Source organism: Equus caballus, chromosome 7 (genome assembly GCF_041296265.1).
Source record: "Equus caballus isolate H_3958 breed thoroughbred chromosome 7, TB-T2T, whole genome shotgun sequence".
NCBI lineage: Eukaryota > Metazoa > Chordata > Mammalia > Perissodactyla > Equidae > Equus > Equus caballus.
The window spans coordinates 28,187,486-28,210,359 of NC_091690.1; the positions used below are offsets into that span (position 1 = coordinate 28,187,486).

General features: G+C 45.8%; 1 long non-coding RNA gene across 1 annotated transcript in view; it reads right to left on the bottom strand.

Annotated features, from left to right (window-relative positions):
• Positions 1-22,874, bottom strand: part of LOC138925098 (uncharacterized) — a 70,304-nt gene that overhangs the window by 25,828 nt on the left and 21,602 nt on the right. The window contains exon 3 of the long non-coding RNA XR_011440797.1: positions 6,231-6,458. This is a non-coding gene — a long non-coding RNA (uncharacterized lncRNA). The remainder of the gene's footprint in view (positions 1-6,230; positions 6,459-22,874) is intronic.

The window sequence follows — 22,874 nt, forward strand, 5'->3', positions numbered from 1 at the left end:
AGCTGATGCTCAGCTGTTGCGGCCTCATTGCTCTGCCTCTCGTCCTTCACCAGACTCCCGGCAAACACTCCTGCTTTCTATTCAGTTCAACAGACATTACTTAGATTTACCTACTTTATCCAGACCCTAACGTATGCCAGGAATATGAAGATAAATAAAGCATCTTTATAAAGGAGCTTAAAATATAATAGGGAACATATAGATCAATGGAATCAAGTTGACAGTCCAGAGACAGACCCTCACATCTACAGCCAATTGATCTTCAACAGGGTGACAAGACAATTCAATGAAGAAAGAACAATCCTTTCAACAAATGGTACGGGAACAACTGGATATCCACCGTGAATAAAGTCAGATTACTACCTCAGACTACATACAAAAATTAACTCAAAATGAATCCAAGACCGAACTGAAAGAGCTAAAACTATAAAACTCTTAGAAGAAATACAGGAATAAATCCTCATGACCTTGGATTAGACAATGGTTTCTTTTCTTTTTTATTGAGGTCATAATAGTTTACAACATTGTGAAATTTCAGTTGTACATTATTGTTTGTCAGTCACCATGTAAGTGTGCCCCTTCACCCTTTGTGCCCAACCCCTAAACCCCTTCCCCCTGGTACCCACTGAACTGTTCTCTTTAGACAATGGTTTCTTAGTTAGCATAAACAACAGAAGAAAAAGAAAGATAAATTAGACATTATTACAATGAAAAACTTTTGTGCTTCAAAGGACACCATCAAGAAAAGACAAAGACACCCACAGAATAGAAGAAAATCTTTGCAAATCATATATCTAATAAGGGACTTGTATATAGAATATACAAAGAGCTATCACAAGTCAATAATAAAAAGACAAATAATCCAACTTAAAAATGGGCAAAGGATACAAATAGACAGTTCTTCAAAGAAAATATACACTTGGCAAATAAGCATATGAAAAGATGCTCAACCTCTTTAGTCATGAGGGAAATGCAAATCAAACCATAGTGTGGATCAATTTCACACCCACTAGGATGGTTATAATAAAAAAAACAGATAATTACAAGTATTTGTAAGGATGTGGAGAAATTGCAACCCTCATGCATTGCTGGTGGGAATGTAAAATGGTGCAGTCATTTTGCAAAACAGTCTGGCAATTCATCAAATGGTTAAACACAGTTATCATACGATCTAGTAATTCCACTTGTAGGTACATATGCAAGAGAAATTAAAGTGTATGTCCAAAAAAAATTGCAAAGAAACGTTCGTGGTAGCATTATTCACAATAACCAAAAGGTATAAACAACCCAAATGTCCATCAACTGATGAATGCACAAATAAAATGTGGGATGGCCATACAATGGGATATTATTCAGTAATAAAAAGTAATTAAGTATTGATATATGTTATGACATGGATAAACCTTGAGAATATTATGCTAAGTGAAAGAAGCCAGTTACAAAGGACTATATACTGTATGAGTCCATTTAAATGAGATGTCCAGGAAAGGCAAATCTACAGAGACAGAAAGCAGTTTACTGATTACCTAGACCTGGAAGAGTAAGCAGGGTGGAGATGGGCAGTAACATCTGAGAGTATGGAGTTTCTTTTGGAGGTCACGAAAATGTTCTAAAATCAGTTGTAGTGATGATTGCACAACTGTGCAAATACACTAAAAATCACTGAATTGTATACTTTAAATGGGTGAATTGTATAGCATGTGAATTATATCACAAGCTGCTAAAAAATATAACATGGGGATTTTTGATTCTGCAAAGATAGAGTAGATATAGATGTACTTCTCTCTATTCTTCTCACCAAGTACAACTGAAAACCCTGGGCATTATACATAAAACAAACGTGAGAAGACTATGAAAGATGAAGAGAAGACAGACTTGCTAGAGAGCTCAGGACCCAAGGATTGATACTGTAGTGAGTTCTCTAGTTTTTCTTTTTGCCTTATCTAACCCAGACTTGGAGATGAAGAAACTGACAATCTAGAAACACAAATGGCTACAGACAAAACAACAACAAAAGCCTTTTAGACAATAACTGCTCTACTCCAAATACCACAGAAAAAACTATAGTCCCACACACACTTATGCCAGCAAAAGCTGAGTGGGAAAACTAGACTTCCACCCTTGCAAGACTATAACAAGGTGCTCCAACGCCCCTGCTGGGGTTCTGCCAGAGAAGACCGGGTAGGAAGCTGAGATTTTCATCCCACCAGCCAGCAACAACCCCTCAACCACCAGCAGCATGCAATGTCAGTGGAGATGACACGAGGGGCCTGGACTTCCACTCCACCCAGCAGCAACGAGGTGCCCCTCCCCTTCTGTGCTAGAGGAGGTGTACTGGAGAGTCAGGACTTTCACCATTGCCCACTGGTAACAAGGCCATACACACCGTGGTGCTGATGAAGACCGTGTGGGGATATGGAAATCCCATCCCCACTCAGCAGTAACAAGGAGCCTCTCCCCACCGCCTAAATCAGATGTCAACAAAGGCTGAGTGGGGCACCTGGACTTCTACCTCCACGTGGCAGTAACAGAGAAACAGAAGGTTTAAATAAGAGCCGGAATCTTATAATGTGAAGATAGCTAGGTTTCAATTGAAAATCACTTGTTATATCAAGAACCAGGGTGATCTCAAACCAAATGAAAAGATATAATCAATAAACGCCAACACCAAGATGATAGAGATGCTAGAATTATCGGACAAATATTTTAAAGTAGCCATAACAAAAATGCTTCTGTGGGGGCTGGCCCATGGCCTAGTGGTTAAGTTCAGTGTGCTCTGCTTTGGCAGCCTGGGTTCACTTCCCAGGGGTGGACCTAACCCCTTGGCAGTGATGATGCTGTGGCAGCAACCCATATAGAAAATGGAGGAAGATTGGCACAGATGTTAGCTTAGGGAGAATCTTCCTCAAGCCAAAAGAAAGAGGAAGATTGGCAACAAATGTTATCTTAGGGTGAAACTTGATCAGCAAAAAAATTTTTAAAAGCTTCAGTAAGCAATTACAAACACACATGAAACAAGTGAAAAATAAAAAGTTTCAATAAAGAAATAGAAGATATAAAAAAATAACCAAATGGAATTTTTTTTTTGAGGAAGATTAGGCCTGAGCTAACATCTGCTGCCAATCCTCCTCTTTTTTGCTGAGGAAGACTGGCCCTGAGCTAACACCCATGCCCATCTTCCTCTACTTTATATGTGAGATGCCTACCACAGCATGGCTTGCCAAGTGGTGCCATGTCCACACCCGGGATCCGAACCGGGGAACCCTGGGCCGCCAAAGCGGAACATGTGAAACTTGACCACTGCACCACCAGGCCAGCCCCAAATGGAAATTTTCAACAGAGAAATACAATAACCAAAATAAAAAGTTCAGTGGATAGGCTCAATAGTAGAATGGAAGGACAAAGGAAAGAATCAGTGAACTGGAAGATAGAAATTTGAAATCATCTATTATGGATAACAGAGAAAATAGATTAAAACAAAAAATGAAAAGAGCCTCAGAGACCTGTGGGACTATAACAAAAGATCTAAAGTTTATGTCATTGGAGTCCCAGAAGGAAAGCAGAAAGAGGACAGGGCTGAAAAGTACTGGAAGAAATAATGGCTAAAATCTTCCCAAATTTAGCAAGAGATATCAACCTACAGATTTAAGAAGCTGAGTGATTCCCAAACAGGATAAACTCAAAGAAATCCATGCAGACACATCATAGTTAAATTTCTGAAAACTAAAGACAAAGAAAAATTCTTGAAAGCATCTAAAAAAAAAAATGACATTTTATCTATAGGGTAAAACCATTTAAATTAAAGCAGAATTCTCATCAAAAACTACAGAGGCCAGAAGGAAGTGGCACAATATTTTTCAAGTGCCAAAAGAATTGTAACCCAGAATCCTATAGGCAGCAAAGCCATCCTTCAGGAATGAAGGAGAAATCAAGACATTCTCAGATGAAGGAAAACTAAGAGAATTTCTCACCAGCAGAACTACCCTAAAAGAATGGCTAAAAGAAGTTCTCTAAACAGAAAGGAAATGATGAAGAAGGAAAAGGAAGGAAGGAAGGAAGAAAGAATATGATAAGTAAAAACATGAGTAGACCCAGTAGGCTTTCCTTTTTCTCTTGAGTTTTCTAAATTATGCTTTAGCTCGAAGCAAAAATTATAACACTGTCTTATGTGGTTCTACGTGTATACAAAGAAAATATTTAAGACAATTTATTATAAATGGGAGAGGGTAAAGCAATGTGAATATACATTTATAGAACATTCCACCCAACAACAGCAGAAAATGCATTTTTTTTCCACTGCTCACAGAATATAGACCAAGATAGACCATATCCTAGGCCATAAGACAAAATTAACAGAATCAAACAGAACATAATTTAAGAAAATTGAAATCATACAGAGTGCGCTTTCCAACAACAATGGAATCAAAATAGAAATCAACAAAAGAAAGATAACAGGAAAATCGCCAAACACTTGGAAACAAAACAACACTTCTAAATAATAAAAGGAGCCTCAAGGCAAAGTTTACAAGTACATTGAACTGAATGAAAATGAAAATACAATATATAAACATCTGTGAGATGCACCCAAAGCAGTATTGGGGAGGGCGGGATTTATAACACTAAAATGCATACCTTAGTAAAGAGGAAAAGTCTAAAATCAATAGTCTAAGCTCACACCTCAAGAATCTAGAAAAAGGAAAGCAAAATAAAACTAAAACAAGAAGAAGGAAGGAAATAATACCTATAGGAGAAGAAATGAATAACAATAAAAAGAGAAAAATAATAGACAAAATCAATGAAACGATGAGCAAACGCTTTGAAAAAGTCAATAAAAGTGATAAACCTCTAGCAAGACTGTCAAATAAAAACAGAGCAATCACAAATTACCAACATCAGGAATGAAACAGGAGATACCACTGCAGATTCTGCATGAAAAGGATATTGAGTACTATGAACAACTCTATACACATAAATTTGACAACTTAGAATGCACCGATTCCTTGAAAAACACAAACTACCACTACTCACCCAATATGAAGTAGAATTTCATTTGAATGTCCCTGCAACTACTAAGAAAATTGAATCCATAATTTTAAAACTCCTAAGAAAGAAATCTCTAGGCCCAGATGGCTTCACTGGAGAATTCCAACAAATGTTTAAAGAAGAATTAATACCACTAATATACAATCTCTTCCAGAAAATGGATTAGAGGGGAATACTTCCCAATTATTTTTTGAAGCTAGTGTTACCCTGCTACTAAAACCAGACAAAAACCATACAAAAAATAGAAAACTGTTGGGGCCACCTCAGTGGCATAGTGGTTAAGTTCGCATGCTCTACTTCAGCAGCCCAAGGTTTGTGGGTTCAGATCCTGGGCGCGGACCTACACATTGCTCATCAAGCCATGCTGTGGCGGCATCCGACATACAAAATAGAGGAAGACTGGCATAGATGTTAGCTCTGTGACAATCTTCCTCACACACACCAAAAACCGTAGAAAACTGTAGACCAACATAGATGTAAGAATAGAGATGTAACACCCTTAACAAAATATTAGCAAATAGGATTCAGTAATATATAAAATGAATTATACGCTATACCACAAATGGGGTATATTCTAGAGGGGCAAAGCTGGTTCAATGATTGAAAATTGATCAATGTAATCTACCATATTAACAAGCTGAAAAAGAAAAGTCAGGTGATCATATCAATCAATGCAGAAAAAGAACCTGATAAAATTCAATATTCATTAATGATTAAAAAAACACCTCTCGGAAAAGTAGGAATAGAGGAGAACTTCCTCAACTTGATAAAGAACATCTATAAAAAACCTACATCTGACATTATACTTAATCACAGAAGACTGAATGCTTTCTCCTTAAAACTGGGAACTAGGCAAGGATCTCTACTCGTGAGAACAGAGATTCAACGCAGTGCTGGAAGAGCTAGCCAGTGCAACAAGGCAAGAAAAGGAAATAAAAGAATAAGATCAGAAAGAAAGAAATAAAGCGTCCCTATTAGCAGGTGACCTGATTATCTATGTAGAAAGTCCCAAGGAATCCATAAAAAAGAAAAAAACCCTGGAACTAATAAATGAGTTTAGCGATGTCACAGGATACAAGATAAACATACCAAAAAAATCGATTGTATTTCTATATACTAGCAATGCACATGCAGACATCAAAATTAAAAATACAATACTATTTACAATCACTCAAAAAATTACTGACCTGTAAATGTAACAAAATATGCACGGGACTTGTATGCTGAAAACTACACAAGACTGATGAAAGAAACAAAGGTCTCGGGGCCGGCCCCATGGCTGAGGGGTTGAGTTCGAGTGTTCCGCTTCAGTGGCCCAGGGTTTCGCCGATTCGGATCCTGGGCGAGGACATGGCACCACTCATCAGGCCATGCTGAGGCGGCGTCCCACACAGCACACCCAGGAGGACCTGCAACTAGAATATACAACTATGTACTGGGGGGCTTTGGGGAGAAGAAGAAGGAAAAAGAAAGAAAAAAAGAAAGAAATCAAAGGTCTAAATAAATGGAAAGACATACCACATTCATGGACCGGGAGACAACACAGTAAAGATTTCAATTCTCCCCCAAAACAATTTTGAAAAAGAATAAAACAGGAAGAATCAGTCTACTCACTTTTGAGGTTTACCATATAGCTACAGTAATCAGGACCATGCAATATCAGCAGGGGGACAGACATACAGATCAATGGAACAGGATAGAAAACCCAGAATTACACAGAGATCCCCAACTGATTTTGACAAAAAGGTGAAAGCAATTAAATTGAGGAAAAATAACCTTTCAAAAAGTGGTACTACAGGGGCCAGCCCAATGGTGCAGCAGTTAAGCACACATGTTCTGTGTCTCGGCAGCCCGGGTTTCGCGGGTTCAGATCCCAGGCGCGGACATGGCACCGCTTGGCAAGCCATGCTGTGGCAGGCGTCCCACGTATAAAGTAGAGCAATATGGACACAGATGTTAGCTCAGGGCCAGGCTTCCTCAGCAAAAAGAGGAGGATTGGCAGCAGATGTTAGCTCAGGGCTAATCTTCCTCAAAAAAAAAAAAGTGGTACTAGAGCAAATGTCATCCATAGGCGAAAAAGTGAACTTTGACCTAAGTCTCACACCTTGGACAAAAATCAATTTAAATATACCATGGACTTAAGATAAAATGTGAAAATATAAACTTAGAAAATATCACAGAAGGAAATCTTTAGGACCTATGGCTAAGCAGAGATCTTAGACTTGATACAAAAATCGCAGCTCATAAAAAGAAAAATTGATAAAATGAACTTCATCAAACTTAAGAATTTTTGTTCCATGAAAGAAGCTGTCAAGAGGAAGAAAAGACAAGCTACAGAGTGGGAGAAAATATTTGCAAATATATACTGTCAGATATCCCACATATTTGACAGAGGACTGCTATCCAGACTTAGAAAGAATTCTCAAAACTCAACAGCAAACAAACAATCCCATTAGAAAATGGGCAAAGACATGAAGAGACATTTCACCAGAGCAGATGGACAGATGGCAGGTGAGCACATGAGAAGATGGTCGACATCATGAGCCCTTAGGAAAACACAAATTAGAACCGATAACAACCACTACACACCTATCAGAATGGCTAAAATAAAAAATAGTCATAATACCAAATGAGTACAAGAATACAGAGAAACTGGATCACTCATACGTTGCCGGTGGGATTGTGAAATGATATCACCACTCTGGAAAACAGTTTGGCAACTTTGGAAAAAAATTAAAAATGCAATTATCACATGACCTAGCAAGTGCACTCCTGGGCGTTTATCTCAGAGAAATAAAGATTTACGTCCACACAAACACTTGTACACTTGTTATAGCGGCTTTATTCATAATAGCCCCAAACAGGAAACAACCCAAGTGTCCTCCAACCTGTGAAAGTTAACTAAAGGGTGGTATATCCATACCAGGGAACACCACTCAACAGGAGAAAGCAACAATCTGTGGGTACACGCGACAACCTGGAGAATTATGCTGAGTGACGAAAGCCAATCCCCAAAATTTACATATTGTGTGATTCCATTTGTATGACATTCTTGAAATGACAAAATTCTAGAAATGGAGAACAGATCAGTGGTTGCCAGGGGTTAAAGACGGGGTAGAGATGGGAAGGAAGTGGATGTGTCTACACAAAGGCATTGTAAGGGATATTTGTGGTGATGAAAATGTTCTGTCTCCCTGGTGTAATATTGCACTGTAGTTTTCTGAGATGTTACTGTCGGGGGAACCTGGATAAAGGATACAAGGGCACATGGGTTCTTTCTGTGTTATTTCTTACAACTGCATGCGAATCTACAATTACCTCAAAATAAAAAGGTTAATCTTTTTAAAAATCCCGTGCTATTTATAGTGTCATAGTGCAAGCTCCAGAAGATAAAATGGGCTTTTAAAAAAAGTGTAAAGTATATGTATATGTGTATACATATTATACCTATTATACAAATACATATACCCATATTATTTATGCGTGTACATGTGTACCCACATACACAGAGAGAAGAATGCTCAGGCTTTTGCAAGAATGTGTTTGAGACCCTTTGGTGAGCCCAAAGGAGAAAAAGTAGAAAACCATTATGGGGAAGATTGTCTGGACTTAGGGCTTAGTAAGATCTCAGCCCCCTGACGTCCCTGAAGAGGGTGTCACATGCACCAACTCCAGTCAACACACAATGTCCCCGTTCCCTCCCTTCTGCTTCACCCCGCCCCCTTTGTCATAGGCCTTCACTCCCTAAGCCACTAGAGAACTCTATTAGTTAGGATAATTAACGGTAGCTGCTAGAACAAACAACCCCCAAGTCTCAGTATCTTCAGGTAATAAGAATTAATTTCTGCTCACAACATGTATTCAGGATGTGCCCTATTGGACAGCTCTCCCGGGAGGGTCTCCTCTTAGCAGCGCTATGGACCTATGCTGCCTCCATCTTGTGGCTTTAAGGTCACCCCAGCACTATCCAGGCATTTCTGCTATAAGGACCTTTCTTAGTTGGCCCTACCCATGGTTCCCACCATAAAAGCACCAATATCCACATCAAAGATGCAATCTCTTGACTCTCCCCACCACCCATCTTGGACGTGCCAGAGCAGAGCTGGCTCCTTCAAAAAGCAGGGAGAGGGCCCCACACTGCACCTGTGTCCTGTACTCTGTTACCCAGGCCTGAGGCAGCTCAGCCTTTATCCAAATTCTCCAACATGCCCATGGCAACAGCTCTTCCAGCTTTGGGCCTCCATCCTGTCCCCATCCGAGCTCCCACTCCCACTATCCCGTGCCTCCCTCAGCCTCCCTTGAAGACTCACAAAAAAATAACGTCTTTCCTCCTCTATTAGCATAAAAGCAAAAAGCTTGGGGATATCACTTCCAGAAGATTAACACCCTGAGCGGCCCAAGCCCTCCAAAGATGCAAGCATGAGCTCTGCACCCCAGCCAGGGGTGGCCTGGGAGCCCTGCTCCAGGTCATAGTGATGCAATGGATGCAAACAGGGTAAGAGAGGAGTGGACTGTTGTGGGAGGGCATCTAAAGGCTCTGGCTCAGACATCTTGTGCTTACGCTCCCATAGCTGGAGCCCTCCAGCTGCCAGGAGCATATATGGATTCGGGGATTGGAAGAGAAATCTAGACCAGAGTACTCTATATATCTTATATGTGATAGGAGACAGATTCCGCTGCTGTTGCAAAACCCAAAATAGCAGTGGCTTGAATAAGCTGAGGTTTCATTCTCTCCCATAAGCATAAGCAATCCGAGGCTGATGCAGAACTTGAAGGGGTCAGGGCCCAAGCTCCTCCTGTCTTGTGTGTGCATAGTTCGAGATGACTCACCACCATCTGCATTCTAGCCAGCAGAAAGGAGGCATCAGGCAGGGGAGGGCGAGCCCCTGCCCTTTAGGGGCGTAACCCGGGAGACGCACACACCACTTCTGCTCACATCCCAGAAACTAGTCAGAGGCTATATCAGCCTGAAAAGGAAGCTGAAGAATATAGTTATTATTCCCGGCAGCCATGTGCACAGTTAATTTCTACTACTATGGAAGAAGGGGAAAGAGGATATTCTGGGATGGCTAGGAACCTCTGCCACACAACCCATCAGTAAACTATTTTTAAGCACATATCCCCAATAACATATGAGAATTTGTTCGTACTTAATATGTACGTCAATTTATATTTTAAAAGCTTGTAAAGCTTATTTTCTCCCCTAGTTTTTAGGTAAAAATGAAAACAATATTTCCTTCTTATACCTCAAGACATCATCTGGCGCACACAGCCCTTGGAGACCGATAGTCTCCAGTGAGGATGTCGGTTTATAAATCAACAGCAAATAGCAGTGGCTGAAGCTCTAGAGTTGGACAAGACACCCAAGGAGAGCATACGGAGGGAGATGAAAGCAGCAAGGACGGAATATTGGGAAACATCAACATTTCAGAGCTGGGCAGAGACAAAAGAAGCAGGAATGACCTAAGAAACTGAGCAGGAGTCATTGGGAGATGGGAGGAGCAATGGGATATGGTGGTCCTAAGGAAATCTGGGAGAAGAGAGTTTCAGGAAAAGTCACATATGACAAGGACTGAAGAGGGGCCATGGATTTGCCCATGTGAAAGTCATTGTTAACCAGGGTGAGAAAGGAGAAAATTAGGATGAATAGGGAACAAAGGATTAAATAGTACATTGGGTTCTATGTACTAGAAAAGAGCGATCTTATTGAGGAGGGGAGCTGCATGATGGAAAAGAGGAAGACTGGCTCCTGCATTTGTGTGAAAAGTGGATTCGAGAGGTCAGAGCCTGAAGTCTGGAGGCTCACTAGGATGTAAACCCAGACTAGGTTGACGAGAGCAGAAATGGCTTCAAATGAAATACATGGCTAAGGAGAAATGGAAATGACCCAGTGACCAACTTGATAGGAGACTCATGGAGAAGGAAGAGAGAATTGACCTCAAGGTTTTAGCCCTGGAAGCTGAGAGAATGGAAGCGCCATTGAGACCATAAACTGGTGAGGTTCAGGTGGGTAAATGCACGTCTGGGGGCACAGTCCAGGAAAGCTTCCTGGAGAAGTTGCTCTGAGAATGCGAATCCCAAAGTGTCTAGTCTTCCATCGCGAGTTCCTCCCACACATGCAGGAAGACAAACTCTCAAGTTAGAGCTCCTCAATCCCTTTCCCCACAGCGCCAAGGATCTCTTCATGACTGGATGATGTCCTGGAGACGTCGGACCAGCCAAGTCGACTTTAACGTGGTGCCCGGGGGCTATGAGGTTGTCACTGAGGGCAATGAGAGCTGCTCCTTGCCATGCAGGGTCAGGCTCCCTGAGGTGGCCAGCAGCAAGGGCCCTCCCAGCTGGCAGTGAGCAGGACATATCAGGGCCACGGTGTAGCTCGTCTGCGAGGAAACCACACACACAGTTTTAGGAGCTAGGACAGAGGTCAGCACTTGCCAGAACCACCCTCAGCCACGAGCATGGCCTTCATCTCTTGCCCACTCCCATCATCAAGAAATGGGTCTGAGGAAGAAGAATGTAGTGCATCTCTGTAAGCACTTGAGGAAGGAGAATGCCATTCTCAACAGCAACAGTGTGTGTCCCCAGGAATGACCCTCCACCGTGCTCTACCCACAGGGGCCTCCCTGTGGGATTCTGGTCCACTTGGTTTATTGGCTACAGTGAAGCGGGGCTGTCCCTCAGAGCCCTCCCTGGAGATGCTCTATGGCTGATTCTTTCGCAGGCCCCTCGTGGGTTGGGTGGAGGTTGGATTGCAGGACAAGAAAGATGAAAGGAAATCGGGAAATGCTCACTTGGACCTGGATGAATCTGGGCACCATGAGGCAGGAATATGGTTCTTGCAGCTCGCCCGGACCCATGTCTCAGGCCAGACCTGATGCTCCAGGTCCAGAAACTTCTGTGGGACCACAAGAGCTGGGGGAGCCCACCCTTAGGGGTCAAGAGGCTCTTAGGCTTCTCTTGAAGTGGTTCACACTAGAGACACTAATTGCGGAGATCCACCCATGTTCTCCCTGGGAATAAAGACTACTGATCTGGCTGCCTCTGAACTGACACTTCTTCCATCAAATTATTTGTTTATTTATTTATTTGTTTATTTTTGCTTGAGGAAGATTGCCCCTGAGCTAACATCTGTGCCAATCTTCCTCTATTTTGTATGTGGGACACCACCACAGCATGGCTTCACAAACAGTGTGTAGGTCCACACCTGGGATCCAAACCACAAACCCCGGGCCACCGAAGCGGAGCACGCGAACTTAACTGCTATGCCACTGGGCCAGCCCCCTCCATCAAACTATTTTAAAGATAAAATAGGAAACTATGAATTTCATAAGAAGGGCTGAGCAAGTCCTGATATTTGGGCTAAATAATACTAAAAGCTTCAAAGAGTAAATAGCTACGCATATGGTGCCCTGGATAAACTTGTGGGGCTGATCCTGGTATTCTTGGGCATCTCAGAGGGTAGAATTCACTTAACACTTAGTGAGCATTTGCTGTGCACCAGGCCCACCCTCTGAGTCTTGAAGGATGAAGAAGAGTAAAGGAATGTGTGGAAGGTGTTTCAGACAGAAGGAATAGCATGTCCGAGGAACCAAGGGAGAACAAACATTCAACGTCAGCGGGGTTAAACATGTGGTCAAATTCTACATCCGTCTGGCCACAGCAGAGGGAGGGAGGAGAGCGGTAATCCCACTGCTGGAGAAGCCAGCTTTAGCCAGGTCATGACATTCTTATGTGGTGGAGAGCTTGGGTTTTATCCAGAGGGCAATGGGCAGCCATTGAAATATTTTAAGTAGAGACGAGACATGATGAGATTTGTTTTAGAAATGTGGTGGGGTGGTTTGCTAAGAATGTAATGTGGCCTGTTGAATAGCCTATTGAGAGGCTAGCTGTATCTTGCTTTCTCCATCGTAGGCTCCTTGGTAAAGAATGAGAGGTATTTCCACCCCCCTTCCTCCTCACTCCCACCCCAGGAGGGAAGCCAAGCCATCGTATCCTTGAGGCCTGGGCTTTCGTCACCCACAGGTAAAGAACTGACAATATTCTTGTGTGTTTTAAAGCAAAAAAAGAGAAGTTGCCAGGCCAGTCTGTCTCTTTGTTTCAGAAGGCCTGGGTCCAGCCAGGGAATGTCAGGGTTGTACTGAGGATTGAGGAAAGAACTGAACTCAGAGAAGTTATGGGATATGTGGGGGCTTCCTGAGGTCCCTAGGACTTGGTGACTCGTTGGTTATGGAGGTAAAAAGAGGATGGAATCAAAACCATCTCCCAGAATTCCAGCAGGACTAATGGGAAGATGGTCGGTAGGACGAGACACTGAGTGGAGGAGAGGCCGCGTTTAGCTCTTAAGAAGAGCAGAGAGATCTGAGCAGCAAATAGCTGTGACCACAGAGCTTGGATTCCCACTCCAGCTTGGAACTAACAACCCTGGTGGGGGAAGAAATCTCATGGTTACCCTGCTACCCATGGCCTGGTGGCCTCTCCTGCCCAGGAGCTGACTGGTGGGAGGATCTCCAGGGCTGGTGCTGAAGGCAGCTGACCACTCTTTGCACTGATGGGAAACACGCAGAGTGAGCACCAACCTGGGACTCAGGAGGCCTGGCCCAGCCACAAAGTATGGTGTGAGATGGAACCCATCTCATGGGTTCTCAGCCTCTTTTCCCTCGTTGGTAAAAGAAGTGCTTAGGAACTGATGTTCCGCATGGCTCCTTCTGGCCTGCACATTCTGTGAGGCTGCGAGGACCCCCTCGAGTGCCAGACAGAGCAGAATGCATTGTCACAGCACAGTGACAGGAGTACAGAGCAGCCTGGGAAGCAGCCAGAGTCCCCCTGGGGGTCATCAGGGAAGGATTCCCTGAGAGGAGGCTTGGAGCCTGGCTGTGCGCCCCTGGGTTGTAAGCAGACTGAGGGCAGCAGCTGTTCTCTCCACTGCCTCACCATCACCTCCTCTGCTGGGGGTAGGACCACTGCCTGACAAGGGGCAGGGCACAGTGGACACTGGTTCCTCCTTACTGACTGGCCCAGAAAGCAGACCAGCGCTACCACCCCAAACTCCTCGTTCACAGCCCTCTCTCTTCAGCTGCACAGTGCTGCTTCCCATGTGCTTCCCCAGCTTCTCAGGGATGCCTTTACAAAAACAAGGCACTTGCACAGGCTGAGGCTCATTTTCCACTCCCTTTCTCCTGGCAATTCTCCTCTCCCTCCCTACTCTCTATTACCCACAAGTCTTTGCTTTTCTGATTGCTAAATTCATCTTTCCTGATTACCTTCCCCTGGGACTGGACTCCCTTGAGAGAAAAGAGACTACCTGACCAGTGGCCTGATGCTCTGGAGGGACGGGAAGGGAAGTAGTTAAGGGCAGGAGAAATGTAACTAACTTTATTGAGCAAACTGCTAACAACCAGGCTTTACCATCCCCACACATAGGATAGACCTACGAGGGATTGTTATCCCCATTTTACAGATGAGGAAACTGAGCCTCAGAGAGTGAAATAACTTGCCTCAGATCACAAAAGCAGTATGTAGGTGTGGGGGACTGGTCTTGGCCACGCCAAGATATGTCTCTTTGTCATGAGGATTATTGGGCTGGTTGCTTTTGATAAACTGGGACAGGGAAGGAGGCTCTGAGAAGTGGAACTTGCTTGCCCTTTGTTAAGAGACATTTACATTGTAGAGGAAATCTCCATCTGTAAAGGTCTCTCCCTCTCTGTACCAGGAAGAAGAGGGGGATGACTTTATCTCCAGAAACTCTTAATCAATACCAAAGGCAAGGACTTAAATCTGCATAATAATCTTATTCCTGTTTCTAGTAACCTCCTGTAACTGACTCCCCCCCACCCCCAACATCCTCTTTTGTCGTTAGCTGAAGATGATATTTAAGGTGGGGGCTTCAGCCATTTTGGCAAGTTGCTCAGTTTGCCTGAGCCTCTCCCATGTATACATGTTATAAAGCTTTGTTTAATTTTCTCCTGCTATTCTGTCTCATGTGAATTTAATTTGTTCTCCGGCCAGACAAACCCAGAGAGGGTAGAGGAAATGTCTTCCTCCCCTACGTAGGGGAGGAAAAAACATTTTCCTCTACCCATCTTAGGTGCTCCAGCTGGGGCCCTGTCATTAGACTGACCCAAGACAGATTGACAAGAGAAAAACAAACCAATGTATTAATATGTACACCTGCACGTGCACATGGGAGCAGCGAATGATGAGTAATGATGAGTAACCCTAAAGGGTGGTCAGAACTTGACCTTGTATACCATCTTAGGCTAAACAAAAGAAAGGGGGCTTCTGGGCAGGGGAGGCAAGCTACAGGAAGGTGACCAGGAAAAGTAGGGTAAACAAGGGTTGTTTAGTAAGATTTGTTATGCGGATTTCAGTCAGTCCCTTCTCCTTTCATAAGAGCCGTTAGGCATCTCCTCTCCTGCTACAGGCAGAGACACTTTACAAATGGAAATTTCCTTTATAGAAGTAAATTTCCTTTACAAAAGGAAAACCTGTTGCCTGTTTTTAGAGCTTTTCCTGTGCCTGCTGATTCTCAATGGCCTTTAACTCTAAATAATCTATATGCCAAAGAGGCATATTTCTGCGGGAGTGAGGGAGTCAGAATTTAAGACCAACTATCCTTGGCTTGCTTTGTGTTCCCCCTCCAGTCTCTCAAAAAGTATTTATTGACCATCTCCTTTGTACCAAACACTGTACCATGTGCCCGGGAGTCAAAGATGAATGAAGCCATGTGTGGCCTTGCAGTCTAGAAGGAGACAGACACAGAAACAAATAGGGTGATGGATGAGTGGCCCACAGAGGAACATACATTGTCCCCTGGGGACCTCAGAGCAGGACAAGCTAAGCAAGGCTTCCCAGGGGAGGTGACATCCAGGGGGTCCCAGAGGATGAGTTGCAGTCCACTAGGCAGAGAGGAGGTGAGCACATGTGAAGGCACCTGGCCCTGAAAGCATGTGGCGCTATTGCCTAAGTGGGTGGAACGTCTCTGTACCTCTTGAGCAGGAATGCTTCCCGCCAGCACCCAAGGATGCCAGGACCAGTGTGAAGGTCAGGGTGATGCCCATCTGCCCCTGGCCCTTTCCCAAGGGGGCCAGGGCTGGAGATTTGCCCCAAAGCCTGGCTTCCTGAGGGATGGCTCCGTCAGTGTGCAAGGCCTTCCTGACAGCCGCAGCCCCCCTCCCTCGGCCAGATCGTCAGTTTAGCTAAGCGGCTGGATCCCTTTGGGTTTGATACCATCTAATTGGTTGTGGCTAATCCCATATTAACTCTCCCTGCAGAAGCTAGAGGGCCTCTCCCCACCCTCCATCACATCCCAGCCCCTACAGAAGCTTCTGTTATCATGTTTATGAGCCTCCACAACCACAGACAGGCAAATTTGCATATAAATAACCTGCCAGTACAGGAGGCTGCAAGAGGCACCTGGTAACGACTCTGTTTATTACTCTGGAGAGAGAAGGGGAGCAAGAAGGCCTCGTGCGCTGGGTGGCCCAGCCAGACGGCTACATTTCCACCCACTGATTAGCTGAGAAAGAGTCAATGACCCTCACAGTGCAGACGAGGAACACATGTAAAGCCTCCGGTAACCTTCCTTTGGGAGACCCGAGACCATGCAGACCTGAGAGTCGTAGGACCCATCATTGTCCCCAGTGCTGGTCCTGCCTGAACATTCATCCAGGTGGCCAGGTATGGTTCTGGGTTTGGTGCAGCTGGGGGATGTGAAGTAAAGCAACATGGGTCATGTCCTCAAAGAACTGTGCATTGCAGAGGGCATGTCACAGACCTGGGGGGAAGCACTGACAGGGCCAAACAGTGAGATGAGGGCTGTGCAAGGTGGGTGCAGACTGGAGGTGCTGGAGAAAAGCCTTCGCCCTGAGAAGGCTTCCAGGGGAGGGGCATTTGGGCTAATCCTTGAAGGGTAGACCTTGCCTGGGTGGAGAGCAGAGGAGGAAACATTCCAGGCCAGAGGGAATGAGGCGAGCAAAGCCACGTTAAATGAATGCCTCATTGAGTGGGCTCTCTGGAGGGCAAGAGAGTAGGGAGATAAATTGTAAGAGCAGCAGGAGGTATGGCAGGAAGGGCAGCCCTGAGTCAGCCGGTAGGGTCCCCACATGACTGAGCATGGTTTCATCTCCTGGACCTCAAAGGTTTGTGAAGACAAGAGTGACATCAGTGGGGGCAGCTCTGTGGGCTACAGCTATAGTTGCTAAAACCTCCAGTAAAATATAGGGTGGCCTAATGGTTGCCCAAGAAGGCAGGGAGGGTCTGACATCTAGTAACACACCAGCGAGGTTTAATTCAGAAAGGAGGCCACACCCCAGAGAATGGGAAACCGGAGGTCAGTGGGAGTCTGGAGTCCTGCGGGAGTCATGGGTGAGGAGGACCGACTCGAAAGACAGGGAATCCATGGTTGGAAAGGCAAAGCAAGGGGACTGTTGGGAAAATAGAACTAGAAAAAAAAATCTTCTCCCAACCCAGAAAACCTCACCACAGAGGTAGTAGGGACAGAAAACAGTTTTCTTATTGAATACGCACTGAACCAGCCTGTGATGCTCTTCACAGGGAACCCACCAAGGGACTGCAAAGACGAGAATCTCACTCTCTTAAACAGTGAAGAAGAGGAAAGCCTTTTCCCTCTGGCCTCCTAGGTTCAACGGCTGGGGCCTGAGGATCTTAATGATAGAAGACAGATTAACAGGAAAAAACAGTTTTAATTACATACGCACACGGGAGTTCAAAAGAAAAATGTGACTCAAAGAGGCAGCCAGAATTTAAGGGCTTATATACCATCTTAGGCTAGACAAAGGAAAAGGGGTTTGGGGCATGTGGCGGAGGGAGGGAAGCTATGGGCAGGTGACCAGGAGAAGTATGGTGAACAAGGCTTGTTTAGTAAGGTTTGTTATGCAGATTTAAGTCTGCGCATTCTCCTTGACAAGAGCTGTTAACACTCTCCTCTTCTGCTACAGGAGAGAAGACACTTTTACAAGTGGAAATTTCCTCCATCATCGTAAATTTCCTAGACAAAAAGGAAACCTAGGCTCTGTTTTTAGAGTTTTTCTTGCATCTGTTGTTCCTCAATGGCTGTCCCCTCAAAATAATCTGTATGCCAAAGGGGTAAATTTTGGGGTGGCATAGTCTGGTCTCCTTTAATAGCCAACCAGATACAACCCATTACATACATACTCTTTGTTTATACATCAAGATAAACAAGAACTAGTCCTCAAGTAAGAGGTCTTGACAGCACCATTTGTCACACATAGCTCATCCTGCCTTTCCCTGGTAACTGGTGTGACCATCTGCATTAGCTTATTGGCTTCATCCAGAGGAAAAGGAGACTCCCGTAACTTATGACCGGGAGCAAGGCACTCCCCAAAGTTTGGCTGCTACCCTTGCACAGGAACTGGGAAAGAGAGGTGCTCTCTCTCTTGATGTTTGCATTTCAGAAAGATGACTCAGGTCCTTGAGGAAATGCCTGAGTTGTGAGACTGGTAAGAGACTTAATTGAGCCATTTGCAAAGGACAGAGAAAGAAATTCTAGAAGAAAAGGAAGAGGGGAAAGAAATCTCCTCCCTTATTTTCAGCAGAGAGAATTAAGCCTCTTATTTCAATTTATATTCGCCCTTCCAGGACCCATAGGCTTAAAAGTGACTGGGTCCTCATGGGAAAGCACCGACTGCTTTTCGGACCTGTGCAATCCCGCCTGCGCCTGTGTTAGCCGGGTGGACAAGTCAACTCTCCTCCCTCAGTTGGTTTTCTTATCTTTGAAATGAGGATTATAATTGCTACCTCATAAGGTCGTGAGGAATAAAGGAGGTAATATTCTAAAGTCCCCTGGAGCCCCATGGGCACTCTGAAATATTCATCTTCAAAATTAAAGTGTATAATATCACGAGGATTGGAAGAGTAGGATGAAGAAGAGTTCACCACATCCCCAAATGCTAAATCTGGGGGTTCCTATAACACCTCCATCAGATGGTTTGGGGCAGATCAGAGGGGAACCCTCCTCTGAGCAGCTGGGAACAAATTCAGGGAGCTCGTTTCCCTAAGAGGTGCCACCGTCTGAAAATGCAATGGGTTCGAGAAGGGTTTAGGACACTCCTGAATGCTGGCTCTGAACAGGCTGTTGGGGAAGTGGCAGGTGTCGGGGCATCACCCTAACTCTGAGGTTGACAGTATGCCTTTCCCATGAAGCAGTCCTGGTGACGCTGTCACAGGCAGGCTCTGGCCCGATAGACGTCTCTTGGTGTGGATTTACAGGATAATTCTTCTATTTCTGTGCTCCAGATCTCACGGGCCCCCCAAATCCCACAGAATGACAGGCTGAATTTGCAGGGGTGCCGTATCTACTGCTCCCTTGCCATTTCTGCCAAAAAGCAGGACTGTTCAAACTCCCTCCCCGCCACAGGGCACCTGCCCACGTGTGCTCCAGAATGGCCGCCTCCCTTGAGATGAGGGAAGGAGCGCACAACACAGAGAGCCACAGTGACCAAATTTCACGTCCCTCTGCACTCTCCAGTCCCCCCTCCTGCACCTCTGGGGGATGCCTTCCTGTTGCCTCTGCAACTGGATTCCCAGGAAGGTGCCTGTGGGCCCCAGCTGCCATCTTGGGGAGCTAATGATGGCATATGTTCTTAAGATTGCTCTGTTTCTCCCAAGGGCAGATGGCACAGCCCCAAGTTGGGGCTACCAAAGTTAGAGGGAAGTAGTGTCCTACAGTGAAACCACACTCCTTGGGGTCTTGAGTGTTTCAGGCTGGGGAGAAGTTGAGAAGAGGGATGGGCCATAGTGCCTGGAAGCTTCCAGGGTTTTCCCAGTTTGCTTTGGTGAGGTCATCCCACCTTGGCTGGCACCTGAGGAGAGTCTGGAGGCTGAAACAAGGAGAGCTCCCTCTCCCAATCCTCCCATCTTCCCATTACCCTTACCTCCTGTGCTCTCCCAGAGCCAGAAAGCGGCTAGGATGGACGCAGCCAAGCACACTGGGTGGTAAAATCTGATGTGAGGGAGGGCAGGTGGGGAAAGAGACCAGTGAGAGTGACAGCTGGAAGTAGATTTTCATCTGGGGTGGCTGAGGTGGGGAAGGGGGGCTGGTGGAGCAGATGGTAGGATCAGGGCAGGGTGATGAGGGTGACAGAGCCCACAGGACGGGCTAGAGCAGAGCTAAGCCGGGCGCTGGGGGATGATGGAACGGCGGCTCGGGAGGGATTGAAGCGGGAGACAAAGGATTTGCTGCAGAGCCCACAGCCCTGATGGAGCCCAGGGAAGCTTTGATGCGGGAGATAGCCGGCTCGGGCACCGGGCGGGGGCGGAGGGGTGATTTAGCACCTAGGAAAGCAGGGCAGGCAGGACCCGTGCCTGGGGGACGCACCCGCGGGCTGCGCCCATCCATCCCCCGCTGGAGCCGGGACGAGGAGGGAGGGGCGGCGCTCGGAGAAGCGCAGGGCTGGCTCTGGAGACAGCCCGCAAGCACATTTGCCCGCAGCATTCAAACACATTACAGGGCAGCTCTTCTCTGGGAAGAGGAAGCGAGGTTCACACAGAACATAATGAATCGGCTGAAATAAACAGATAATTAGTTCCAGACAGCATCAGCTGTTCAGAGAGCGCGCTGAGCAGGGCGGCGGGCCGGCGGGCACCTCCCCGGCTGCGGGACACAGCCCTTTCCCGGGCGCAGGGGCCACCCGGCCCAGCCCCAAAGGGAGTCGCAGAGCCAGCGTCTCAGGACAGGAGCCCACCCTGACGCTTCTCCTTAGGTGTCTGGACAGCCCCCAGGGCCACCGTTGAGAGGCCTGGCTGCATCAGGGAAACAGCAAGGCGTGTGGAAACAGCACGAGAGGGATTTAGTCCAGGCCCTGTCACTGCCACCTGAGACACCTTCAGTGGCCTCTCTGACTGCCAGTTTTCACAACTGAAAAAGGAGATAAAACCAAACTGACGCTTGCCCGGACTGCTTCTAGGGTTTTCTGAGAATCAAATGAGAAAATGTTATAGCACAAACCCTGGGAATTCTTGTCCATTAGGCACTAAGCTCCATGGAGGGAGGGGGTCCGTTTGGGTCATTCTGCACCCCCTGCATTGAACCTACTGCCTGGCACAAGTATTTGTTGAATAAATGTGGGCTATTCACAACCCAAGTGGTACTCTGGGTCCTTTGCTGGTAGAGTGAGCCCAAGAAAGTTGGGGGTCCAACCTAGGGGTATTGGGTTGTGACACTGCCCTAAAACTAACCCCAAATGATGTTTAGATTGGCCGTCATTTTGAATTAACCATAGCTCTGCTGCCTGGAAGACAGAGAATGGGGAGTTTGATGGAGAGGGGTGGGCCATGAAATCCATTGCCCCTCCTTGGTCCAGGAGCCCCTGTGTCAGGAGCAGAGCTAGGCTCCTCCCCCCGGAGCTCCCTGTCTCCTGTCCCTCTTCAGCTTTCTGATTCAGAAGCAGAGATGGGGAGAGTCAGAGTCACTTTATGACTTCATGTGCTATTCAGCCTGATATTTGGAGGCCCCACAATGTATCACTCATCTTGAGCAGCATACACATTCCCCATTAATTATAATTTAGATACAGCTACGAGTTAAATGGCAGTTGACTAGTTGACATGTTTTGTAGACATGTAATCAAACGTTTATTAATTTTGATTTTGCAGTTTTCTTTTGGCATCCTGGGGCCAATTGGTTCTTCAGGTCTCCAACCCTTCTGGAGGTCCTCGCAAAGTTCAGAGGACCCAGGCACCGAAGCAGCTGGGGAAACGAGGGGAAGTCGGGGTGTCAGGACCCCCCATGCTCTCTGAGAGAGGGGAGAAGCAGCCTGGCCTGTGGCTCCAGCACTTTCCCAGGAAATAGAAGACATGTGTCTGTGCCCAGAAACAGTCACTATATGCTGTGTGATCTTAGGCAAGCTGTGGGACTTGTCTGGGCTCCAACTTGGAAGCCCTTGGACTAGGGCTTAAGAAACAGGGATGGAGGCTGCAGTGGGAGGACAGTCACCAAGGCTTCGTTTCCCCAAATCAGACGATGTGACTGACACCTGCTCTGGGGGCTCAGGGCGGGGTGATCTGGACACCTGGGAGACAAGCTGAGGGCATGCTTGGTTCCCCTGGGAGGCAGAGACCCTTTGCCACGTGGAGTGAGCTAGCCCTGCTCCCCTGTACTCCCTGCAGACCCAGAAGGGTCCAGTCAGACCCCAGCCCTGTTAGAACAGCTCCCAATTCCTCAAAAGACAACACTTATTCAGAGCTCATTGCAAACCAGGCACTGCTCTAAGCATTTTAAGTATATTAATTAACATGTTTAATTCTCACAACAACCCTGAGACGTGGGCACTATTATCATCCCTATTTTACAGATGAAGAAACTGAGGCACAAGATGAGAAGCAACTTGCTCAGGGTCATGCAGCTATAAAGCAGCTGTTTCTCCTTTCAAGGAGCTGATGATTTAAGCATAAACGTGAATCGAGCTCCCACTACACACCCACCATGTACTCAGTCCTGTGGGAGATAAGAAAGAAGATAAGACGTTGATCCTGCCTTTCAAGGAGTCTAACTGGGAAAGTAAGACAACCAACCTCTAAATCCACGAGGCAGGGACCCATCTGCCTGATCACCACCCATTGCCAATGCCGGCATGGTACCCTCAATAAATAGCTGTTGAATGTTTTGTTGGAACAGATATATGTATTCATTTCCCATTGCTGATGTAACAAGTTATTACAACTCAAGTGGTTTAAAACAACACAATTTTGTCATCTTGCATTTCTGGAGGTCAGAAGTTCAAAGGGTCTCGCTGAGCTAAAATCAAGGTGTTGGCAGGCTGCATTCCTTCTGGAAGCTCCAAGGGAGAGTTTTG